This window comes from Pinus tabuliformis, chromosome 5_2 (genome assembly GCF_031772625.1).
Source record: "Pinus tabuliformis cultivar Carrire ecotype Pingquan chromosome 5_2, CPIR1, whole genome shotgun sequence".
NCBI lineage: Eukaryota > Viridiplantae > Streptophyta > Pinopsida > Pinales > Pinaceae > Pinus > Pinus tabuliformis.
Window position 1 is genome coordinate 551,062,933 of NC_142306.1, and position 18,322 is coordinate 551,081,254.

General features: G+C 35.5%; 1 pseudogene; it reads right to left on the reverse strand.

The window, feature by feature from the left end:
- Positions 1-3,652: 3,652 nt before the first annotated feature.
- On the reverse strand, positions 3,653-5,049 carry LOC149160129 (uncharacterized; annotated as a pseudogene).
- Between the last annotated feature and the right edge of the window lie 13,273 nt (positions 5,050-18,322).

The window sequence follows — 18,322 nt, forward strand, 5'->3', positions numbered from 1 at the left end:
TTTATATGTTGATGATCTAATGATAATAGGAAATTCTAATGAGTTAATTGAAGAAATAAAAACATAATTGATTATTCGAAGACATTTTCAGAAGAAATCACATTAGTAAAATTAGGTCGACACGTTTCGAACCAACTAGTGTGATTCATCATTAAGAGAAGATGAACAATCAGATCATAGCTCCAAGTTAAATAGGGAGTCGGGACCATGTAACAGCTAAAAAACGGCTAACTTTTAACAGCTATATGGAAACAACTAAAAAACGGCTATTTTTTACTCGATAGGAAAATGGGACAAATTATTATTATTTATTATTAATTAATGATAAAATAATAAATCAAATATAGTATATAATTATAAATCATCAACATGACCATTATAAGTAAAAAAAAAATTATTATTCAAATAAAATAATAATTAAGTCAAATGAACTAAATGAAATAGAAATAATATTAAATTATTTAAGTCGAATAATATTAAATAGATATATTATTTAGTTATAAATTAATAATCTTGGTATAAATGAGATTTGTTTATGTCATAAGTTTATTTATAATTATATATATTATAATTATAGATAAATAACCAACATGACCCTTATAAGTAAAAAAAAAACAACAACAACTACTATTTAAATAAAACAATAATTAAGTCAAATGAATTAAATGTAATAGAAATAATATTAAATTATTTAAGTCAAATAATGTTAAATAGATATATTATTTAGTTATAAATAAATTATCTTGGTATAAATGAAATTAAGAAAATTAAAATTAAAAAAAAAATGATTAATTATGAATTAAATTTGAATGTATTTTAATTATTTTTTATTTTATTATTTCATAGATTATAGTTGTCTATTTTTTATTTCATAGGTAGTAGTTATAAATGTAATTTGATTAAATAAATTAATGTATTCCAATATTAATTATTTTTCATTTCTTTTGTTCTTGTAAAAAAAACAAAAAAAAATAAGCAAACCTCAGGGGGAGAAAAACGGAAAAGAGGAAAAAGAGACAAGAAAGGGAAGGGACTAAGAGGAAAGGGCTGGAATCCAACAACTGCTGATTTTCCAACCCTCGTCTCTATTAAGGTTATTGGGCCTCCTCTCAATTTCAATGGCTTCCCTAAATTTACGGTGATGAAATTGAGAAATGTTAGCAATGACCCTAGCCTCTTCAATGCATATCTAATGCTTGGTCTTCTCAGCATGCTCTGCTAAGGCCGAAGAGTGGGTCCTTCCATGATTAATATCGGTAGCGTGTTCCTTAATCCTTTGATTAATAGAACGGCCTGTTTCACCAATGTATGAAGTTCCACATGAGCATGGGATGACATAAAAACCCTTCATATCCTTGGGGTCCACAGGGTCTTTTGTCGATTTCAAGGAACTTTTAAGGTGTTAAGGGGTCGAAATGTCGAGGGAATGTTGTGCTTTCTTAGGATTCTCGAAATCCTGTTAGTCGTCCCTTGGATGAAAGGGAAGTTAACTCCAGAACTACGATCCTTAGGGTCTGTCTTAACCTTAGGACTTTTGCTGGCTTTGAGGAAGGCTTTAAGGCCTTGTTTCTTACTATAACAATTATTAGCAAAAACCATCAAGAGATGGGATTTATCTATGGAAAAATGGTCAACATCAGAAAACTTCATAGCACGGGTAGCAAGAGTGTAGAGAACACCCAATTTTTGTGCTGGGAAGTGATGGGACCTCGCATGAGGAAATTGCTCTGTATGAATTTTCTTCCGAAACACCTGATGGGAAAACGAGCCATCCTCTTTCTTAGAAATGAGGACATCAAGGAAAGGGAGGCAACCATTGATTTATTTCTCCATGGTAAACTTAATGGAGCTAGATTGATTATTAAGGTGTTGAAAGAAGAGATCTAACTTATCCAGACCATGCTACCAAATAGAGCAGGTATCGTCTACAAATATTTTCCAAGCTTAGGTTTAAAAATAGCTGAGGCCAAAGCTCTGGATTCAAAATCCTCCATGAACAGGTTCGCAGCAATAGGGGATAGGGGTGAGCCCATGGCTACACTGCAGGTTTTTTCATAGAACTCACCTTTGAAACAAAAGAAAGTGGAAATACTGCCTTGATGTATAGAAAGAAGATGGCAAAACACTAATCACAAAAAGAAAGTATACAGTGGAGTGTAAGAAGTTTACTATGTGTGAATGTAAACAATTGTTTATTACATTAGGACAAAATGTTAATCTCAGTAGTGATGGTGAAACAAAAGAAGTGAATGGTACTTTATATTCATATTTGTTGGGAAGTATGAATTATCTCACTACAACTAGGTCAGATATTGCATAATTGGGTAGTACGCTTAGTCAATTAATAGCCAAGCCTCATTTTAGTCACTGGAAAGTAGAAAAGTGAGTCCTATAATTGAAATAGATTGTTAATTTTGATATTATGATTTTAAAGTTGAGTAGATAGGTCATCCAAATTCAAATTAGGAAGGAGATCTTGATTATAGAAATTCAACCATAGGCTATGCGTTCGGAATAGGATCTGAGATCTTGATGATAGAAATTCAACCATAGGCTATGCATTTGGAATAGGATCTGAAATTGTGTCATGGAGAAATAAGAAGGAAACAATTATTTCTTTGTCATCCATTGAAGCTGAGTAGAAAGCGTTATGAAATGCCACCTATGAGATAGTTTGGTTGATGCAAATTCTTGAAGATTTGGGAGCAAAGCACATAGTACAAATAATTATAAAATATGATAACCAAAATTCAATCAAAGTGGCATAAAACCCAGTATATGTCAAAGTATATTGAGACAGTACATCATTTTATAAGAAAGAAGAGGAAATTGAATTAATCTATTGTAATACAAATAATATTTACTAAACCATTTGAAAAAACAAATTTTGATATTTATAAAAGTAAGATATATACCGAAAAAAACATATTCTATATAAAAAAATAATGTGTAATAAAATGAGTATCAATTAAATATTTCTATTATTAAATTCAAATCCAAAATTCAAAAAGTCTCCTGAACCATATTTCCTATAAACTTATTATAAAATATAAATTTTTACATTTCTAAACAATAAAATTCAAAAAATGTGCGTGAGAATTCCTATCTCGCTTCTCGTGATCTCGAATTGGAATTTTGTTAATAGGTTCAAGGGAAACTACAATGAACTCATTAAAAGCACAGGGAAAATGTAAATTTTACAAGGAGATAAACCAATTTCCCTGGGGGATTTAGTGATAGATAAAAACTTATTAAAAATACAAGGTAAATGTAGGTTTTATAAGAAGAGATAACGGTAGATTTTATTAAAAGAGAGAACCAAATTGTTTTAGGGGATTAGTGTTAGATCAAAACTTAATGGAAACACAAAGCAAATGTAGATTTGAGAAGAAAGACGAGTAATGTTGACTATGCAACTTATAATTACTATGGTATGATAATCTAGAAAATAATTTGAATTCAATACACACCATGACAATTTGCACATGGACAAACATAATCCAAATAGTTATGGCATATAAATATATTTATAATATTGAGAATGACATAAGTTGTATCTTCCAAAAATGCCAATATGAACATCAAATTTGAATTCCATCATACATTCAAGTGTCTAATTGAATTTGATTTTATTAGCTAAATTTGGAAAAGCTTAACCTCTCAGAAGAAGAGCACGGGCCAGAGCCTCCAACTCTTCACTATCTTCTCGAGTTTTGTCAAGATTTCTGCATCTTTAGAGGACCTCCATTTGTGCCGACGAATTATCACTGGGAGGCATGGAAAATTTAGTCCATGGAATTAGCGAAACCACAGGCGTTCTCCTCCTTCACACCAAGGACTCGAGGGTTATATGGCTGGGGGATCATATGGTAGGGTGCAGGGATTTGATGCGGATGCTGACTGTATGATGAAGCAGACATGACATGATAAATCGCGGAGTCTGACGCTGATCCGGATGACACGCAGTTCGCCAGCTGTGCTTGCGTGAAAACCAACTCCGCCTGCAAACTTGCAACTTGTAATACATTCATGACACATATCTTGAGTCCGGAGATACCTGCAGAATCGATTTTTAAAATTATAAAGAAGAAAATTTCTGCAAAAGTAAAGAACAAAAAATTCATCTGCAAGAAAATTTCTGCAAATATAAAAAACAAAAAATGCTTCTGCAGAGGCTATCGACATATACACATTGTATAAACGTTCTCAAGATGCGGTGAACATTTAAGTTACCTATTGCTGCAAGGCGTAAATGTGTGCAACGAAGCCATAGACGGGATGTCGGAATCGTGCCTCTGTCTCATACGATATGGTGACTACTGCGTGGCAACATTCTTGCATGGGAATATGCAGTAAAACCTTGAATACATTGCTAGCTCCTAAGATTTTATGAACTGCGACAAAATAAGTGGGGCCTTATTCAGAGCCGAAGTAGGGAGCAAACAGGTTCGCAGGGAAAAAATGAATACAATTTTTTTTTTGTCTCTGAAAGAATGAAATAATGCAGAAGCAACCTTAATTCACCATGAGTTGTCCAGTGGAGAGGAAATCAGCGAAGCTCGTATCGATGGCCCTCGGCGTGTGTGGCTGTGTTTCCATTTTGCCACTTATAATCTCTTCAACCATTCTGCTACCCATCTTCTTTCTATCTTCCAATCTCATTTGAAATTGTGTATGGTTCTCGTTTCATCTGCCTCTAGTTTAACAGGAAAAGCCGCTTCTTTCTTGATCTTCGTTGGTGTAGAATCAGAAACAAAGTGATCTGTGGCCTCTTCCATGATTTTCATACCAAACTTGTTCAGAGGGCGGGACTGGCCGCCTTTCGCTGCACCCTCCTGGCATCACCATAACAATGGAAGAAAGAACATCAGCTACCGGTTATGGTTATAGAAATTAAAAAAAAAAATTGGGCGGGATTTTAAATTCAAGCTCAAAATTCAAATTCAAATCCGCATGCCATTAAATGCGTACGATTGTATATTGCATCCTAACGGAGGCGGGCAGGGACACCAGCGCCCGGCAGGAACGGGGAGATGTGCATCCATGCATCCATGCATGCTATGGGCTCTCCTGGTGATGGTAATTTGGTGCATTAATGATCCTATAGTCCATGAAATAGCACTCGCTGTGGGGTACAGGGTATTGATGAAAAAATATCGAAGAAAGAGCCAAAACATAGAAAATGCATATACATGAGGAGTTGTTTATAATGTCATTTTTTGGAGATTTTGGTGACGGAATTCGGCGGAAGAAATTGAGGTTAAAATGGTTTTTTCACTGCATATTTGGATTCAGCATCTTCGAAAACCCTGGGACACTTTCATTGTGCAGAAACTAACTATCAAACTTGCGATTCCAATAAATTCCTGCCCGATTTCAACCTAAAAAACTGACCGAAAAAACTTTCAAAAAATCACATTATAGACAATTGCTATACATCATACCATGGACAACCAAATCCATGCATTCTGATTAAGTCAAGTCAGTTGAGGTGTTCAGAGTTTAAAGGTATCACGTAAACTATTATAAGCGTTAATTCGAGTCAAATGAATACTTTAATGGTTGACTCGCATGTTGGAATAAAATGAAGTTTCCAGTTACCAAACTTTGAAGTTATGATGTAAACTATCATAGTCGTTTATGGTGGAATGAAACAAAGTTTCCAGGAATTAAAATTCAGTTATTTAAACTATAGCCTGTAAAAAACCGAAACGTACCTTTGGTTTAGATGAATTTATTTTATATCAAACTTTATTCCCTTTTTATTTTCAAAATAATCTAATAAACTGAAATGTAAACCTAAAAACTACAAATAAGTAAATAAAATAGATCTAAGTATTAAACTCCAAACATGGAAACCCTTTCGTTGATTAATATGAATTTTATTTATAACAATTTATTTATTTTTCAAAATTATCCCAAAAATAAAATAACAATTTTTTTTTCAAAATTATCTCAAAAATAAAATGATCTCATGAGATATTTTTTTATTTTAATGTAAATAAAATAAATCGAAATATAAAGATATTAAACTCCAAACATGGAAATATTATATATCGACTTTTAGTTGATTGATATGAATTTAATTTATAATCAATTTTATTTTTTTATTTTCAGAATGATGTCATAAAAATATTATGTTTTGTAAGTTATAAGTTAAAAGTTTCAATCAAGGTTATTTTGTAATAAATATCTATTAATTTTATTTATAATTAATATAATTATATTAATAAATATAGTTAATATATATGGATATCTAATATATTAATATATGTTGAGTGGGCTTGATTGTTAAGAGTATATGTTTCTTCCTAAGAAGTCACATGTTCAAAAACGAGAGGGTTAGAATATGTATGCCTTCGTAGACTTAGAAATCAAATCCTTATCCTAAGGATAATAATAATAAGCATTATTAAGAGTATGGTAAGATTTAACCCTAATATTAATTCAACTTCAACATTGTAAGAAAATTATTGAAGCAACTACAATACCAATAATTCAATCAATTAATTTATCTTTTTTACATCAAAATGGCATAACATTTCTAAGTAATAATTAAATTAATTATTAATTTTAAGTTTTATAATATATATTATAAACCTAATATTATATATAATATATATATAACTTAAACCTAATATATCTTATGAACCTTAATATTATTAAAGCTAAGCGTAAACCCTAATATATACTTGGATGCACATATATCTATCATCTTCAAGCATCATTAAATTCTAATAGTTATAGACCCTCTGCACAGGAAAAATACACAAATACACAGATACATCGTCTACCATATATCTACTCAATAGCATTCCTCAAACAAAGGAATTGGAATAGCAATCATGATTAACATATCTCACACAAGATAATGTGTGTATTGCATTCAAAACCAAATTACATCCCACACATATAGTGCTTATGACATTCAATAGATTCCAAACAAAGAGATTCCTTGTTGAGAAAATATCTTAACAACTCAACCAACCAAAAAAGCCAAATTTACCTACATACTATTGTAAGCGTTATTACCAAGTCCCCCCCATTACACTTACATTACGCAATTAACATTACAAGAAATACAAATTACATCACATCTGTCAGATATACAAATTACATCACATCTGTCAAATATGATCTTCACTAGCACTTCTACCCACTCTAAAGTTTCACGGACCATGATCTTTCTTCACCACAATCTTTGAGCTTACCACTTGACTCATTTAAGGTACAACTATCTCCAACCATCGTTGACGAATATGTAAGATCAACAATATCAGCATACTCGGCTCGTCTGACCTTCCGTAATAAGAGTTGTCGAGTAATGAACGACTCTATGGACCTACCACCATCTATCAAATATTTCACTTTTGGCTACCCATTAGTTACTAGGAAGGCACTATGGATATTGAATGTGTTCAAAAGTTAATCAAACAACTTGACATGTCTCATACAAATATCTCATATTATAACCTGTAGCAGTTGTTCAGGGGTTTCTGAGCACCAAAAAAAACAAACCATAACAGTGTGTAAACACAATCAAACTAGTGATGTGTTTGAGGGTTTTTGAGCACCAAGAACCACTAATTTGAATTATACAACACTTTTCAATAATTGGTTCAACACCTTTATAAACGAAATCAAAGAAGCCAAAAAATATCACAACAATAAAAGCAATGAAACTATTTGCTATCATCAGAGCATAAACAAGTTTCCTCATCCCTCCCTGACACTCACACTCACTACAGGAACATATGAAACAACAGAAAAACCATAATAATCTAGGGGTGATTTAAGTGAGAAACTTAAAGAAAGATGAGCATTCAACAAATCGAGTTAGGGATAAGCTCAGAGCCGTGGAAACCTCAATGGGCAACCAATATTAATATGTATTATGATGCCATTCGTGAATAGTGCAAGGAGCCCAAAGTATCACACTTTGAACATTCAAGTGTAAGAGTGAATGTCTAGAAAGTGAGATCAGGACTACAACTCTCCACCTAACCATAAACAAGATGCAACCAAGTATTTCTTGTAGTTCTCACCCCTGAGCCAGATTCCAAAGCTTAAGGATGGAGTGATTGTTCAAAATGGCAACAAGAAAATCCTAATTTAATTTTCCCTTGAATTAAATTAGGAGAAAATTGTAATTCCACATCACAAGACAACAAGAATGTGTTAACTAAGTTAATTTCACTTAGTTGGCTCAGTTAATTCAAGTTAAGGGCCTAACTTGAGTCATGGAGAGTGGTTCCTAAATTTTAGGAGCCTATGTTGAGTTTAATTTGAGTTGTAATAATTTAATTCAGTTAAACTGAGTTGATGTCAGTTAAACTAGTTCCAACTGCTGGAGGAACTAGTAGGTGGTCAAGCAGTGGGGTGCAACTTTAGTTTTCAACTAGTTAAATGATAAATCAACGATAATTAACTCATGTGTGCATGAAATTCGAGTTACCCAGTTGAGATTGGAGTTCAAGGGAAGTGTGCTATCATTTGTATAACTTTTTAAGTTGTGCAAGTGGTGAATGAAGTCAAAGTAGGGCCTTCAGGGATTGCGCAATTTAGTATGGGGATTTCTCTAATTAATAGGAGGCTAATTCCTTGAGAAACAATGCAAGTAAATAGGAGCTTGGCAGGCAGCAGAATTGGTTAAGTATTAGCCAGAGTCAGCTTATGAGGCAGTGAGATAGATTATACTTGTGCAGAGATTGTTTAAGCTTGAACAAGCATTGTATTTATTCTCTATTTTCTTACTAACGCAATACAGATAGGAAGGGGTTTTGAGCAGTTTATTTCCCCTTAGATAAATATCTGATCATATGTGATTGAATCTCGCCTCATGTTTATGTTGTGATTTCTCGATTGATTAATTGTTTCCTCTAATGAGTAGAGTAGATTCAAGTCTTTTATTTTAGAAAATTACATAACTAGTTTGAATCTACAAGGAACTTCTACATGGTATCAGAGCAGGAATCATAATAGCAGAGAAGAGAATTACAAGATCAGTGTTGCAGGTTTTCTCCACGACTGAAAAGATACTTCCACCGGACTCAGGCTCTTGTATTCTCTAGAAGGAACCAAAATTTTTGTTGCATGGAAGATCCATATGGAGGTGGTATTAGATGATAACATGTTACTATATTACATTAACATAGATGTAGTTAAACCCCCAGCAGTTGATGCCCATGATCTCACTCAGTGGAAGAAGGATGTGGCTAAAGCGAGGAGGGTCATATTGGAGTGAGTTCGAGATCATATTGTCTTGAATCTCCATAGCAAAGAAACTGCATTCGCGATGTGGAAAAAACTAACCAACTTGTTTGAAAACATTAGTGACCATAGGAAGATGGCACTAAATGACAAGATTTGTAGCATGGAAATGCATAAGGTTGAATAAATTCCTCAGTACCTAAGAAAATTCACACAGTGTCGTGATCAACTTGGCAGGGTTGGTATTACTGCTCCAAAAGAAGATATGGCAGCTCTAGCTCTGTTGGGTCTTCCCTATAGCTCGCATAGTTATCAGGATTCCATGAATGGTAGAGACAAACTACCAAGATAGGAGCATTTATGGTCTGATCTAGTGTAGGAAGAGACCAGGCGAAGCAACAGAGATGGAACTTCATCCAAGGTTGAGGATGAGGAGAATTGTGCCTTGGCTGGAAAGGCAAAGAAAGGGAAAGGGAAGAAATCTCAATCCAAAGGAGATTTTGGTCAGGTGGGCAAGAAGAAAGACTTTTTTCATGACTTGGGACACTATGCCATGAAGTGTCTGCACAAGAAGGCTAGCAAGAATCCCTCAGGAGGAGTGGCAGGTGAAGCTCTAGCTTCACAATTCGAGTTGGATTTCACACTCATTGCATGCATGGTGACATCGGTGATGGGTAGTGTGTGGTATCTAGATAGTGGAGCCTCATTCCATATGACGGGCAACAAAGAATTTTTCAGTGACTTGGAGGAGAAGGACCTCCAGATGCACATCGAGATGGGAGATGATGGAAGGTATAACACGACCGATATCGGTACAATTACTTTTCAGAGGGAGTCTGGTTCTCCTCTCATATTAAAATATGTCATGTATGTTCTGGGTCTAAAGAAGAATTTAGTTCCAGTTTCTATATTGGAAGACTGTGGCTACGATGTGATATTTAGCAAAGGAAAGGCTTTTCTTAGACATATCGCCATGGGACAAGTGAAGTGGATCGAGGTTTGGGTGAAGAACCTCTACAAATTAGATGTATAAGATTGTGTTTCTTTGAGCACAAAAGCGGAGAAGGTGCAGATATGAGACATCTGTGAATTATGGCATAGGAGCTTGGTCGTTTTCACCATGGAGCTTTGTAAATAATGCAGCAAATTTCTACAGGACTTCCCAAGGGTGCACTAGAGCAATAAGATACATGCAAAGGGTGTACATTGTGGAAGTACACCAAATCCACCTTTCATGATAAGGACAGTAGAGCGCAAGAAGTCCTTGAAAGAGTTCACTCAGATGTGTGTGGACCATTATCGACAACATCCACGGCCAAGCATAAGTATTATGTTATATTTGTAGATGATTTCTCACGTAAGTGGTGGATTTTCTTCATGCAGAAGAAAGACCAGACATTCTCCAATTTTGTGAATTTAAAGCACTTGTTGAGAAAGACACTAGCAGGAAAGTGAAGGTTCTCAGGAGCGATAACGGTGGTGAATATGTGTCGAATGAGTTCAAGAACTTATATGAAAAAGAAATAATTTGATGGGAGTTCATAGCTCCCCATAACCCACATCAAAATGGGGTGGTTGAGAGGAAGAATAGAAGTATTTTGGGAGTGGCACAAGTGATGTTACATGATCAAGGCCTACCGTTTCACTTGTTGGATGAAGCATGCAACACAGTTGTATATGTGCATAACATAAGTCCTCATCGGATTCTGGGGATTAGTACACCAGAAAGAGCTTTTTTAGGGAAGAAACCAGATGTGTCACTCTTCTGGATCTTTGGCTCATCAGTTTACTGTCATGTTTCCAAGGATGCAAGGAAAAATATAGATCCAACAGCCGAGTTGGGCATATTTTTGGGGTACACTGATACACCTCACAACTATCAGGTGTACCTTCCATCTCATGGGATGATAGTTGTTCTTAGAGATGTGAAGTTTGATGAAGAAAAGGCCATGAGATGTTCCCTTGAGAGGGAGCTTCAAATATTGCATGTAGATGAGGAGCTTTTGGCTCTAAAGGAAGAACCTCAAGATGTTGTGGAGTAGCCACAAGCAGAGGAGAAGAGAGTGGAAGAACCCACTCATGCAGAGGCATCCGGAGATGGAAGGAAGCGCACCAGGGAAGCTGACATATTATTGCATGATGCTAGAGATAATGTGGGAGCACCCACATCACAGCACAAGAAGGGGAGATCACTAGATCGGTACACTTGGTACATGGCTCTGATGAGTGAGTTAGTTGAGACATAACCATCCTCATCCAAGGAGGCAATGAAGAAGCCAGTATGGGTTGATGCCATGCTAGAGGAATATGACTCCATAGTAAGAAATAGTGTTTGGGAAGTTGTCCCAAGACCAGAGAACAAGTCAGTGGTAGGTTCGAGGTGGATATACAAGGTGAAGCAAGCAGCAAACGGAAGCATGAAGAAAAATAAGGCCAAATTTGTGGCCAAGGGGTTATCTCAAGTGGAGGGAATTGATTACAAGGAGACCTTTGCTCCAGTATCAAGGTACTCTTCTATCACAAAAATTCTAGCACTTGTAGCACAGATGGGATGGAAAATCCATCAGGTGGATGTGAAGACAACATTCCTCAATGGAGTGATTAAGGAAGAGGTGTACATTGAGTGGCCGGAAGGATTTGAGACCTTCGAGAGAGAGTCACATGTGTGCAGACTCAAGTGAGCATTGTATGGATTGAAATAAGCACCCCATGCTTGGTACACCAAGATCGACAGTTATTTCACCAGGTTGGGCTTCACCAAAATTGAAGAAGATGTAAATCTTTACCATATTGTTGTTGAAGGTAAATTATTGATTATAGTATTATATGTCGGTGATTTAATTTTAACCGGTGATGAGAAGTTAATCAAGTCTTGCAAAGAGGATCTTGCAAGAGAATTCGAGATGAAGGACATGGGACTCGTGCATTATTTCCTCGGTTGGGAAGTATCACAAGGAGATGGGGAACTGTTTGTCTCTCAGGGAAAGTATGCCAATGATATACTGAATAAATTTCGCATGGAGAGTAGAAAAACCATGGGCATTCCTCTAGTAGGCAGTTGGAGGAAAGAGGATTCCACTTCAGGTGAGAAGGTGGAGGCCACTATTTACATGCAGCTTGTGGGTTCACTTATGTATTTGGTGAACACACGACCAAACATGTGTTAGGCCATTAACTATATTACTCAAGCTATGGTTAAGCCAACCAAACTATATTGGAAGGCAAGCAAACATGTGTTGAGATACCTCAAAATCACTACTTAGTATGGTCTTTTGTACATGCGAACATAGGAAGTGAAGTTGCAAGGCTTCATAGATGTAAATTGGGTGGGTAGTCTATCATACAAGAAGAGCACATTAGGAGGCTTCTTCAGTATTGGGTTAGCAGCATTTTCTTGGTACAATAGGAAGCAGAGATCAATTGCACTCAGTTCAGTAGAACAAGAGTACATTGTTGCTAGTCATGCAGCTTGTGAAGCTATCTGGATGAGGAAGATTCATGTTGGGTTATTTGGTTAGATGATGGATCCCACTGTGATTTTATGTGACAACCATAGTTGTATTAAACTCTCTAAAAATATATTTTTTCATGATCGATCCAAGCATATCAACATATGGTATCACCATCTACGAGATTCTATGCAAAGGTGGATCATGTTGTTGGAATACATTCCTACAGACAAATAGGATGCAAATATTTTGACAAAGGAATTTTCAATAGAAAAAAATGAGTTCCGTGGAGACAAGATTAGCGTATCTAATAGTCCATTTCTTGTTGAGAGGGAGTGTTGAAAATGGCAATAAGAAAATCCCAATTTAATTTTCCCTTGAATTAAATTAGGAGAAAATTGTAATTCCACATTACAAGAAAACAAGAATGTGTTAACTAAGTTAATTTCACTTAGTTGGATCAATTAATTCGATTTTTGGGCATAAATTGATTCATGTAGAGTGTTTCCTAAATTTTAGGAGCCTAGGTTGAGTTTTATTTGAGTTGTGATAATTTAATTAAGTTAAAAAGAGTTAATGTCAGTTAAACTAGTTCCACCTGTTGGAGGAACTAGTATGAGGTCTATCAGTGGGGTGCAGCTTCAGTGTTCAACCAGTTAACTGATAAATCAACCATAATTAAATCATGCATGCATAAAATTCGACTTACCCGGTTGAGATTGGAGTTCAAGGGAAATGTGCTATCAGTTGTATAATTTTCTGAATTGTACAGGTGGTGCATGCAATCAAAGAAGGGCCTATAGGGATTGCACAATTCAGGATGGGGATTTCTCTAATTAATAGGGGGCTAATTCCTTGAGAAACATCACAAGGAAATAGGATCTTGGAAGGCAATAGAATTGGCTAAGTATTGGCTAGAGTTAACGTGTTAGGCAATGAGATAGATTATACTTGTGCAGAGATTGTTCAAGCTTGAACAAGCATTGTATTTCTTCTCTATTTTCTGATTAATGCAATATAGATAGGAAGGGGTTTTGAATAGTTGCTTTCCCCTTAGATAAATCTCTGAGAATATGTGATTTAATCTTGTCTCATGTTTATGTTGTGATTTATCGACCAATTAATTGTTTCCTTTAATCAGTAGACTAGATTCAAGTCTTTTGTTTTAGCAAATTACATAAGAAATTTGAATCTACAAGGAATTTCTACAGTGCTAAACCATGTAAAACCAATAATTCTAGTCGAAATAAGGCCTCCAAGGTAACACACCTTTACCCACCAATCAATCATATAACCAAATGAATAGGGACTCACTTCCCTCAACTATTCTCAACAGCTTCTCGTTGTCATGTCACAGGGCCTGCTCTTAGTCAGCTTCATCTTAGGGATATTTTATAAACGTAGAGAATAACATCTCCAATCGAGGAGAATAATTTTATTATTATATGGGAATGTTCCTTAGTGGAATGCTACAAATGAATTAGTAGGTTCTTCAGATCACAAAATTCCCATTAGTATTCATTAACCTTAAGAAAATTGTTGCTCAATCTCAGTAACTTAACTCAGTCATCATTTATCATAGGGGTTCCTTATTTCATAGAGAAACACATCTCTAAATCGGGAGAGTAGACTTATTATAACATGGGAAGGTTCTTCAATGGCAAGCTACTGATGAATTAGTGGGTTCATTAGACCACAAGCTTCCTAGTGGTTTCCTAAGGCAAGCCACACTCGGTGGTTTCTTTAGTCCTCAATTAACTATAAGAGGATGATAGTTTAACATGGAAAGGTTCCTCAATTGGAAAAACTACCATGGGATCATAGAGATCAAACTTGTTAGGTATTTCTTCAGAGAGTGCAAGGACCAGTGTTCCTAGCCCAAGGATACACTTGATGTTTCCTCGGTCACCCCAAGTACCTGAGTATCTCTGTCTCCTAACCAGTAGCTTCATATGTCCACAAGCTTCCCAATGGGTTCTTCAGTCCAAGTAAAAACACCCCTAGTGGCTTCATATGCCCTTATCAATCCACTATTATCTATCCTCCACCAGCAAACCCTCTTGGCTTCTTCAATTGGTTTGTTTTTAGTCTGAGTTCACCCTCACTATCGAATTTATTTTTCCTTATCCCTTCCTCTTCATGAAGAATTTCTCATTTTCTTTCCCCTGCACTGACTCTGCCCCTTTTGAATGGAAGAATGTTACCAGGAGCCTCTCACCCTCTCATCACTTCAACAGGATCCTCTCAGCCTCCAATCACTTCCTCTCTATGCATAGATTCTTTTGCATGTGTGCGTGTAAATCATGCATCACTTACCTTTCCAACATGGGTCTCTCGGCCTCCCTCCTTTTCTTGTGCATATGAATCAAGTAATATTCAATAGACCTTTGCAGCCTCCACTTTTCATGGTTGTTCTAATTGAATCCCAAAGTGTCTCCTTTATTTTTTTCCATAGACCAATTGTTTGTTCCTATCGTGGTTTTGAGCAAGCATTCCTTGTGGCCAGTGCAACCCATAATCCTCATTAATTTTGTCCCTTCTTGCTTATAGTCTTTTCCCAACAAACACATGGGCTTGTCCTTGTTTTCAAAAGATTTAATTACACAATCAAGTCCATTAAATCCATTAAGTCCACTAAATGAGCCCATGACTAATATTTAATACAACCAACTTCCTCAATCAATCTCCCTCCTCAAGCAATAAAATGCATGTCCCTTTAATAGCCATTTTAATTTATAGTTACATAATTACAAGGAAATTTTTTTACAAGGGAAATTAACACATTGGGGATATCGCAATCCCCACCCCCTTAGATGAACACCATCCTTAGTGTTCTCATTCCCAAACACAAAAGAAAAAAAATAAAAACATGCTTAACCCAAGCATAATGGCAGTGAGCTTCATATTTACATCTCATTTACATTAAATTTTTATATACCAATTGCTTGCCCAACAACTCAATGGATATATATACCCATTAAATTCCCCATCATTTATGGCTCCTTTTTAGTCTTCTTGGTGTTTTTTCTACGCACTTTGATATCTTCAAGCTATTGCTTGTTGCTCCCGTAACCAACTCCATTCACCCAGATTGGGAAATTTTCATGCTTCCATGTAACCTGGCATACAATCTCTCATGATATTCATCATAAATAAATTGTAATAATTTCAAATTATACCTCTTTTTTTTCCCTTTGAATGGGTGCTCAGCCATTCACGCACATGTCATTAGCATAACCCATTTATTAGGTGTTCTTAATGGCTCCTCGTCATTACACCACTATCAACGTTTCCTTGTCATCCACATGATACAACATGAGCGCATAAAAGCCATATTATTATGACATTAAAATCATTAATAAACTGGGGCTTTCTCTGCCCCATCAATTCCTCTTTCAACCAGAAATCTCATTGGACAACTTATTATGTCATTCCATCTAGCCATTTACTTTTGGATCAATTAAATTTATACAATCATTCTTCCACAAGAATGATTCCTAACAAGACCTTGTCAGACATAATGGAATTTATACATATATATCAGCATAACCATGAACATGCAATTTCTTATGTAATTAGAGTCAAGATCAAGAGAACCTCATTTTGAGCCATTTTCATGGTTTCCATATCATTGTCCATTATCCCCATGGACCAAACCAACCCACTTAGTTGTCATATCATTGTCCACTTAATCATGGACATACATATATTAACATATGTCAATTAAAATCAAATTTTAGAGAAATCCCTTCTTTTATGTAAGCATGCATGAAATTTCATCAACATTTTCCAAAGGAACTATTTGTCCAATTCCTTCCTTTTACCTTTTTGCCTTGATGTTATTACCATTGTCCTAGTTGTTGTTTTTTGTTAGCACTTCTTGCACAATCAAATTCTAGTCATGTATATTTCCTCATTTATGCAAGATTTTACATTCAGGAGTAATGTTTCAAGGGATTCCAGCGATGGCCTTTTCCTGACCCATCTACCCAATATCCGCATGTCCTTATTCATGTTATCTTTGATTTGCTTGTTTTTGGCCTTCCTGATTTTTGTTCATGCTCTTTAATTATTTGTAGGGCCTCTTTCACATCGTAATTTATGTTGGTCCTTCTCAAATCTATTACCAGAGCCCCATTGATTGCTTGCCATGCCCAACCAATGTTCCTAAGGCCCCCAAAGCATGAAAATTAAAGGAAAAATCCACAGGAATGAGGGAAACCGTAAAAGGAAATAAATTCATGAAAATTTTCATAAAATCATGCAAAAAAATAGTGGTCATATACAATCCAATAGTCAAAAGGATAATTCCTACATAAATCAATCGAGGAACACAGAACATAAAATATTCAACAACATTATGACTCAATCCCCATGAGTTATGGTGTTCCCAATGGTTCATGAATAAAATCTCATGCAATTTCCAACCATTCATGCTTTATGCACCATGCCACGATACAGGTTTATTTTATTGCCACTGAGTCTTGATATGTTGCCATATACACTCAATTGTTAGTGTTTTAATGAAATATAATTATCTTCCAGTTGTTATTTTGCAATTCCAAGCCAAGCATGTTACCCTGCAGCAACATGTTTCCATCCTGCCATCAAAGGTTTAGAATTCAGTCTTTAATCCATATCAACAACAAATCATCCTCCTAATAAAGGTTAGTAACATCAGTTGAATACCAATATCTTTACCGAGACTATCATTATAAAATTTTAAAACTCAACCTTTAGCATTTTTTTTGCAAGTAGCTTTCTTTTCCTAAGCCAACAACCATTTCCTTTGCAATCTCAAGGGGGTCTAGTTAGAAAACCACATGTCATATCAACATATGCTCTATATATATATATATATATAAGCCCCAAGGGATAGCTCAGTTGTTCAAGTTCACATTGCTAAGTACCTTGCTAATTGGGAGGTCACAGGGTCAAATATCCTCGATGCCCTTGGGGTTAGGCCCGACAAGATAAGTTGGCGGGTAGATCCCTTTGGGTGGATCTACTCGGATTATTACCAATGGATGTAGCGGCCACTCAGTAACTGTGAACAATAGTTGAATATATATATATATATATAACACATTTATGAATGTATCATCATTATGCATACAATCAACTCATGACCATTCCATTACAATGCTACACCCAACATTCACTTGCATAAGAAAACAATCAACATACAAGCCATGATCATAGTGATATAACCAACACCTACAGAAGCAACTATTAAACCACTTGACTCTCTAATAGAGTCATAAACACTATACCTTCATTACTTTTGCAATAAAGCCCATCAAGTCCAAGTGTTGAACCTAGAAGCTTTGGTAGCACTCTGTATCATACCCCATACTATCCATGTCCCCTATTAAAGGTAGTAGGAGGCATTTACTCTGATGACCCAACCTCCAAAGTCCAGTTATGGAAATAGGGTCTAATTTCTTTATATCTTTTTCAACCACCTCATAACATAAAATGGATAGCATCGTTGTGTTCATCTTGTTGATACCTTTTCAATGATATAAATTTTTCTCCAATATGACTCTCAGATCAAAATATATGGCCACTAAAATATTGGCATATTAGTTCTCGCCTAACCTTCCACGTGGTACCCACCTAGGTACCCCAGTCATATGCCACATCACTCCCACGTGGTAGCT